This window comes from Sycon ciliatum, chromosome 5 (assembly GCF_964019385.1).
Source record: "Sycon ciliatum chromosome 5, ocSycCili1.1, whole genome shotgun sequence".
Lineage (NCBI taxonomy): Eukaryota > Metazoa > Porifera > Calcarea > Leucosolenida > Sycettidae > Sycon > Sycon ciliatum.
The window spans coordinates 31,411,921-31,421,110 of NC_088647.1; the positions used below are offsets into that span (position 1 = coordinate 31,411,921).

At 47.5% G+C, this 9,190-nt stretch overlaps 1 long non-coding RNA gene across 1 annotated transcript; it reads left to right on the forward strand.

Moving 5' to 3' along the window:
- The first annotated feature begins 4,024 nt into the window (after positions 1-4,024).
- LOC135818347 (uncharacterized) lies at positions 4,025-9,184 on the forward strand. The gene is made up of 3 exons (XR_010553667.1): positions 4,025-4,561; positions 7,937-8,098; positions 8,981-9,184. It is a non-coding gene; the product is annotated as an uncharacterized LOC135818347 (long non-coding RNA).
- Positions 9,185-9,190: the final 6 nt, after the last annotated feature.

The window sequence follows — 9,190 nt, forward strand, 5'->3', positions numbered from 1 at the left end:
GCTCAAAACATAGTTATAATAATAAATTTCATTTTTGCTATCCATCAGCACTCGGCCGAACGCCGGAGATTGACACCCACCCACCTGGCTAGCACGCAGTAACCAAAGGTGCGACCATGCATCATTATTAAATGAATGTTAAATGATGTTAGAAAAACAACGGAGTAAAACCCGCAACACATTCTAAAACAGGAGAAGGACAAACTGTTACGACAAACTGTCCACCAGCGTGACCAGATCATAATTATACAGTCAGCGAGTGCGGCAAAATGGCAAAAAAACTGACAAGGAGTACTGAGACATTCAGTGACCCGACACCTAGCTCCAACACTAAGTCTTATCCAAGACGCAAACCAACAACCTTCCAACTTGGAAGGCTCAGGCTCGGAAAGGTCCAAGAAGGGAAGGAAAGCGCAACGAAGAAGAGCACGAGCTATGCCCTACGGCAACAAAGAATGCCGAAAGTTATAATGAATGATGACCAAACTAGTACTACAGTAGACTATTGGACACACCGGCTTTATTATAACTCGACGACGCAAGGCAACAGACCACCCAACACGTAGGAGGCTCAAGTTTATGTAATAAGCATAGAAGGAGAAGCTAAGCGTAGACGAATTGTGACAAACCAAAACGCCAAAATCCTGCTGAACTCCACTATTATGTAAAATATGATGGACTAGCTTAGAAGTTGCGACTTCGGCGGTAATAGTCATGAAGTTGATTGTTCCAACTAGGAACACCCGCTTCTTGCCGAACTTCTGGAAAGAAGCGTGTGTTCCTAGTTGGAACAATCAACTTCATGACTATTACCGCCGAAGTCGCAACTTCTAAATTCGTATTGTTGTCCCTCACGCGGACGTGCGACTAGTTGTTGGAGGTGACAGCGTTGTGAATAGCTATAAATACTGGCTCTCAACGTCTGTTTAGCACAACTCCATGAGCGACTCTGACTCACGCTGCTACCTGGGGCTTCACGAGGTGTTTGTCGCGCTGGAAACAAAGCGTCTCTGTAAGTTTGTATCCCTGGTGATGTTTGTGCCTGGAGAGCACTATATAAGTGGTGCTCTTCAGGCACAATCTTCCTCAGCCTACTCAAGCTCAACTGATGAGGGGTGAATTCCCCGAAACACTGTGTATTGAGCAGGGAGTGGTGCTTTCTTGCAGGTTTGCCGAGTGGAAGGTGCGACGTGCTCCTCGTGTGCTCCGGATGGCAGTCGTGAGTCAGTCAAGTGTCAAGTTCGGCAAGAAGCGTGTGTTCCTAGTTGGAACAATCAACTTCATGATGGACTAGTTATGTACAATAACAAGTAGTTCCACACGACGTACGTTACCTTCGCATAAGCTGTTGCAAGGAATCAAACCAAAAGTCACATCTGAACAAGCATAGGATTGTAGTGCTGACGAAAGGAAGAACACTGAACACATGATACTTCAGTTCACGCACTTAAGTAAGTTGAGAGGAATAATAATAATAATACCATAGCACGCGTACAAAGGCCAAAGAACAATGCATGAGAATACACTGAAATTAAGCCAAGTCCGCTTCTGTCTCCAGTCAACAAAAAACTCATCCATAAACAATGTCTGATCTCCATTTCGACTTGTCTGCAGCAAGTGCTCGTGCTCCTTCTAGGTCGCTGGCACTCTTCAAAGGAATGTCGTGCCCTGCCAGGTCCTTCATGATGGTGGTAGGGAGAGTAGCCGCGGGACGGCCCCTTCGTCCACGTTGAGAGGAATCAAAAGCATTTATGCTGTAACTCTGAGTTTCACGGTTTTAATTAACTGATCATCAGACAACTTGAAACGTGGAGTTACAGTAGCAATACCGTTCTTAATTAATTCCTGTCAAGTGTGTGCACTAGGCTCTGCTCCTTGGTGTATTGAGTTCTGTCACGAGCAGCCACAACTCCCAGCGAATGATACTGCAGTTCTTGAAGAAGCCAGTGTTCACACGTTTCCAGTAGTTGGCTGTTCGTCTTTGCACAGTGTATGCTATTATTAGTATTATTATGAAATGACCCAAAGGCAATATGCCTATCGAGGGGTTCATTTGATTGAAAGAAAAGTACTACTACTAGTACATGTAGATGTATGTACAAAGACAAGTAGGGATTGATGAGGAGAGAAATGGGAAAAATCAACTGCATAGTCCCTCTTGTCTCACCTCTAGCTTTCATTTTCTCTCTTTCCTTTTTCATTCTCTCCTGTGCAAAGGTCTTAGCTACGTGCAAATGTATCACCTAGTTGTGATGGTTACCAGCCTTGTGATGCTATTTATACAACGTTTCATTGGTTCTGGTTGCTTGGAATTGCATTTCAAGAGAAGGCCCGAAACCTGGTTCATGAATTTATGAGTCCTAATTGATGCTGTAGGTGGTAGTGAGAGAGCTCGTGATTTGTAGTGTTTCTTTCCTTGATTCTTGTCTTGTCTAGTATTGTATTGTTTTGATATTTGGGCACCCTGAACTGATGAGGAAAGAATAATATCTCACGATGTCTTCCAAGTTCTCATCCGCAGATACTCCGTGCATGTACATGATTGTATGCTAAATGCATGGCTTGAAGTAGTGAGGATGCCCCCTGCACACTGGTCGAATCGACGATGAAATCCGATCGAGGTAGTCAGCTTGGCGCCCTGCACCAGTGATGATTCCAGTATGTTCAGGTCTGGGGCTTCGCAGCCCCCGGCTCAATCTTCACTCCGGTGATCGGATTTCACAAAGCAGCACTGATCATGCATCATGACAGTCTGTAGACTGTACTTGCCACAAGGTCCTGTATGGCTCTGCTCGGGATTTCCGTGACCTTAGGGGTCGTCCGCAATTATCGAAAGTTTTTTCCAATCCGTAGTAGCTTCAAATTTTTCCTCACCCACCCACCCACCCCCCCAGTCCGTAATAAAATATTATTGATGGACACACAACGCAACACATATGGAACAAACTCAATCAGTGCTGGTCCATCCTTGTTCGTCGTCTTGGACAACTGCCACAAGCAATTTATTGTTCTGTAATAATCAGAGTCACCAGCGGTTTCGAAAAAGGGCTGCTTCTTCACCGCCTTTCCAAACAACGTCGCCTGTCTGGACATAGTCAATAACAGTCGTCAGCGCCAGCGCTAGACGGAAGGACTTCAAAGGAGTGCATGGAAGACGGTACTCTGGACGAAGGAGACAGTGAAACTCAAAAATAGAAGGTGTCGACTCGCCGTCGAATGCGCCGAACTTTATGATCCCCGGCCCAGGAGGAGCAGCCAAGGAAGCGCGCGCGGGGGCGCAGAAACTGCCAGAACTACAAAAATATTATAAGTAGTAGACAGTTCGCGCGCAGCCGCGCGTGGAAAACAGGGGCTACACGTAGACGTACACGTGGCACGCGCACGTGTCATTTCGGAAGTTTTTCAATCCGTAACTGGCCTTGACCCACCCACCCACTTTCGAAGCTACTACGGATTGGAAAAAAACTTTCGATAATTGCGGACGACCCCTTAGTTGGGCAAAATACGGTTTGTTTGGCTCAACTGAACATACGGAGACGATACGCCGCAGTTGTCAGCAGACCAGGGCTATGACGGGGGTAGACGTGCTGTAGCTGTCGGAGCTGAGCTACATGTAAGTCTGAAGTTAGTTTGTATGGGACAAAACAGTGAGACCCCACCTAGCTACACACCATGACTCCATGAGTCATAGCATTGTCGATGTTTCAAGCAAGTGTTTACCATGGTTTACGGTGAACAAGGAATACACAGCACTGCGGCGAGGCCTCTTCTTCAAAGTTCTAGCTCTGTGGCTTTGCCCGAGATCACACATGTGCGTAGATGCATTGCCGCACGTGATGGGTCGGTCTCTCGCACAACATGCCCAAGTCACGCACGGGCATCCATCTTGCCAAAATAGCGCGAAACGGACAGCATAGCACATGAATGGGATTATGAGCCCTGACGGCCTGAGCATGCTGCTCGCATACAAACGATCCGTACAGCCATAGTCACATTGTGTGATCGTCTGATAGAAATTGCGCATAGTCACGCATGATAGAAAGGAGCAGTTTCCTCGTTTGAAGCAAGTGACGAAATTAAATATAATCACCCCACGCAGATCTATGTCCAGACTTCCTCGCCATTTTCAGACCCTGATCAGTTCCTTTGATTGCTATCCAGACCACCCGCTTCCATTCATCCGCGTCCAAAGAGTAGTAAGACTGGTCCGGGAGGAAGGAGGGAAAGAAGGAAGGAAGGTATTGATTGTGAAGACCTGAAAATCGGACATGCGCTAGGAAACAAGGTTGGCCGACTGAAACAAGGTTTGAAAGGGGACCAACACCCGAAGCCATGAGGCGCTGGCTGGCGCTAGCATTTCTGATCGTCGTACTAGTGGCGATACTCAGTCTTGACGATGCGGAATCGTCGAGGAGGCGACGCAGCGTGCGCCGCTATGCGTCGAGGAGGGTGATATTCACCGGTCGGCGAAGGTACATACCAGTTAGACGCGGACGCTACGTGCGCACGACGCCGCGGAGAGTGGTTCGCAGCACAAGGCGGTACCGACGAACTGGAACCTGTAAGTGGGGGGGGGGGGGAACATTATTGAAGACATCATTTGAAGTACAACACACGAGTAGTACCGTACTGGCAATATATGTTGCCGCAGTGAGGCCATGAAGCGTTACATTGGCACATGTTTGCCGCACGCAGGGCGTTACATGCAAAGTCGCACAGGAGCCGTTACACAGGTTTCTATATTGCCGCAGTCCTTTTTTTGCTATTGCCGCATCACTTTTTTTTGCTATTGCCGCATCATTTTGGCGGTGCCGACGAACACGCTTTCTCGTTTGCTCACGAACTTTCTTCTGCTTCACTAAAACTTTCTTTGCACGATCAGCAGCAATCCTGTTTTTCGTCTCCTTTCTCTCCTCATCCTTTCCTTTTTCACTTTCCTTGGGCGTGATTTTCTTCACGCCGAAGGCGAATAGAGACTTCTGCATTGTCACAAGGAAACTGGTAAACACATCGCTCTTCTTCGCAAAACGACCTCGGGAAAGAAGAAACCATTGAGATCGCCAACCACTGAATGATGCGCCTTCGAGTGTCAGGACTTCCTGCTGCGTCCAGTTTTGAACTTTTCACCACGCGGTGCACGTGCTTTCACAGTTTTCAGCCTTTTTTTGCAGTGCAAACTGCAATGAAAAGATCGCCGCACCCCGCCGGACGGGCGTTACGAAGTCAACGAAAATTTGTCGCACTAGCCTGGTCGCGCGTTACGCCGCACCCCCCTGCGTTACGCGTTACGCGGCAACATATATTGCCAGTACGGTAGTATTTATTCATATTTCTCTAGGGCAGTCCACACAGACCTATGGTAGGGTGTTCGGACGATTTTGAAAGTTGCTCCGATCTCCTCAACTTTAGTCTCATTGGAAAGAGTAGGATAAACTAGCCGGGAAATATATAAGGTTTGTCTAAATCCGACCAGGCGTTCAAGAGTTATGATTGTTTGAAGTGCGCTTGTTGGCACTTTTGCTGGAACAGTTTTGATGCAGGCCAGTGGCACAAAACCGGGAAATTCAAAACCAACTAGAACAAGGTGAAAATCAATTTCGTTCAGGGTCTTTCAAATTTTCACAGATGATAGCCAATAGAGAGCTTCCATCACTTGACCAATTTTTTTGGTATTCCATCTAGCCAAATTCAAATTACGCCCATAGCAACCACCATAGCAACGCATACAAATTAGTCGAAATAAATGCGAAAGATGTAACCCTTCACAGGCTGAAGCTAATTGGAATACGGGTACTACAAAGACACATGACCAGGAGGAGATTACAGTTATCTACCCCATGTAGATGAAGAATCCAAGAAAATAGCATACGCACTCAGCCGAGACGGCACCCGCACCCGGGCATGTTGCGCCGCGGGACCGGATGCATGCAGCCAATTAATTAACAGGTATGCTGCACCATTGCAACACGATGTAAGCTTCAGCCAGGCCAAGGCAGCAGCAGTCCTGCTAATCATCAGCTTTAGAAGGACAACTTGTTCCCAGTCATATACGACGCGTGCAGCACTTCGGGGCAATTGGTGTCGCACGTCACATGTTATTCATTCATACGATTTGCACAATCAACAGACAGTTCATTTATCGGATGATCGTGCAAGCGTAATTTGGATGTAAATTATAAAGTCGACAAATACACTGGCCCTACATTCCCCATGCTATGTGGATGACAATGTACTCCAGACACGGTGCATACAGCATTGCGTAGCTGCACTGTGAGAGCGCGGTGCAATTTTGCAAATCCTCAGAGTGTCAGATTTTCAGCTGCATCATGATTGAACGCAGTATTGGCAGGAAATCTGTTCTTGACCAATTTGTCTGCACAATGGCTTTATCCACTCTCCTATATGATACAGCGACCAGAGATTTATCTGATGTGGTAGCTCAGGGAAACTACAAATAAACAGCACTACAGCCAAGTCCATCAACTCCATGTACATGTACATGTACTCCGTACATTTGGTATCTTGGCGCGAATCGATCGCTCATAGAACAAGAACACAGCATCGTAGAGCCTCCAAATTTCACACACTGCGTAGTTTTTCGACGCTGAAGACGATGGAATGGTCGCCGGCGTTGCGACCGGCCCAGAACAGGCCGAAATCGACACCCTGAAGTTGCGCAGGGCGTAACATTGCTAAAATTCGTCGTGTGGAAACGGGACTTACGGTCTCAACAGCAGAGACATCTCCTCTTTCCAGCAAAGAAACAAACTCGTCCTGAGCTGCTAAAATGTTACCTTGCCAAGGCAAGAAGCACAGTGATGTACGATTGTGCCACGGACCCCGTACAAAACTGTTTCCACTCAAAATGCGCCTGGGTTCGAGGCACCGAACACCCTACCTATGGTCTCCTTACGGGATACCCTCGCCAATCTAGGATTGCAATATGACGAGTACAGAATAAATATGAAATAATTGGTCGAGGCAACTCGAATAGATTGCTCAATAGCACACGACTGGGCAGATCAATAAGCACCCATACACACCCGCATACACACAGGCACACAAACACACACACACACACACACACACACTCACACACACTTGTACTTGTACTTGTTGCTCACTGCCAAAACTGGTCACGTGGGTCTCCCCGGGAGAGGGGAGAGAGACTCAAAAGGAATCTTGGAAAGATGACTCAATTGGCCATTGAACCACCCAGCGGCCGACACCCCCTGAAATCCCCAAACTAGGGTGGACTTGAAATGATCCCACTTATGGGCTCACCACACCTCAGTAAGTGGGTGAGGACAAGGTGCAGAAAAAAGGATTTACGGCATCAGGGTATCCGTCCCGGGATCCAACTGCAGGTACCCCTGCCCCCAGTGAAGGTAATACTTGGTACTAGTGTGGGTGGCTAAATCAGAGTGGATCTGATATAAGCTTCACTAGCACCATTGATTACACAAGAGTTAATCTAGCCAGAAGCACTCCATGGAGTACATGTGCCAGCTAGTTCGGTTGGCGGGTACACTTATGCCAGATAGGTTGGGAACGAGCACCATCTGCAACTAGGAACTGCCCATAGGCATAGCTTAGAACATGCACACATATTGAATGAAAGTAAACATTTAAATTTTATAACAAAACGTGATAAAGCTTATCATTAGGTCGTTGAATGTCGGTATCACATGAGTCAGTATTGTGCTAGCTGTTGTCACTTCTGACCACACAAGATCTTGCTTATATTTGTTAGTGTTGTACTCAAACTGCGGTTTTTCCGTCGAAAATCCAATTTATGCGACTCTAGATGGGTGAGAATGGTGATCTTATTGTGCATATTTCAATTCATTGTTGTTCAATTCATCATGACTTTGGGTCGGCATCACGTTTTGCTCTAATGATAGCTAGTTTTGATGTAATGTGCTATTTACTGCAGACTATGCATCCTGGAGTCAATGGTCAGCGTGTACAGCGTCATGCGGTGAGGGCATGCAGAAGCGTACGCGATGCTGCAAAGGAACCGTTTCTGCGTGCATGGCGATGCCGCCGATTCTGCAGACCAGGACGTGTCGGAGCAGTAGCCGATGCCCAGGTGGATGTAAGTAGAGACGGCTGGTCTGGCACGGGGCGTTCATGTTTTATGTGAGTGTGGTTTGTCTTATGTAGCAGTCTGTGTGTGTGTGTGGGGGGGGGGGGGGTGTATGTGTGTGTGTGTGTGTGTGTGTGTGTGTGTGTATGTCTGTGTGTGTGCGTGTGTGTGTGTTGGCCGCTAGCCTGCGGAGCGTGCTGCATACCGTATTCAACCCACCTACCCCATGTCTGTCGGCCCCTCGTATGAGGGGTCTTGTGACCGCCTTACGGCAATGTTCAGGACAGGACAGGACAGGTGTATGTTATCTTGTGAGTGCACTGTGACAGAAGTGTGCTCCCATTGCTGTAGCTGACCACGTGGGGCAAAATATGAGAAACAAACACGGCTCGCGTCAGACTCAGTGGAACTGAGTTTCCGCATCCGGCTTACAAGAGACGTTCGTTGAACTGAGTTCCCTGTAGATTGCTGTATGAATGCTCAAATGACGTTTATGCCACGTGGATTCGGTGTTACCTCAGCTTATAAGATATGAAGTAAAGGTGGGGAGATTTCCTGCAGTTTCATAAACAGTTAAGACTTAAGAGTAGAGCCCACACGCTCTCTTCCATTAACACTGCAATGATTCAACTCATTTCACAATACAGTCAGACCTCGCATAACCGCACACATTCGTTTTCCACAAAAATATCCGGATAGACGAGGGAACCGGATAATCGAACGCACATACTGTATGTATGCATGGCATATGCTGTAAATCGGTAACCAATGATTTTCTTCCGGATGGCGAGGGATCCGGATAAAAGAGGACCGGATAAGTGAGGTCGGACTGTATTACAACGTTTCGGCAAATTGCATATACGATATGTTCGTGAAATGTTCCCTGTGCAGATTACTACAGTCCGTGGGGTGCCTGGTCACACTGCTCTCACAGCTGTGGTGATGGCGTGAGCTATCGCAAGCGCTGCTGCCGTGGGTCGCCGATCCTGTGCATCTACCGGCCACCGCAGATGGAGACGATGGCGTGCAATCTTGGCCTCTGCGCAACGCCAGGTAGGAGATGTTACGTGCAGTGTACAGTGTTTGTTGCAGCATTGTCTC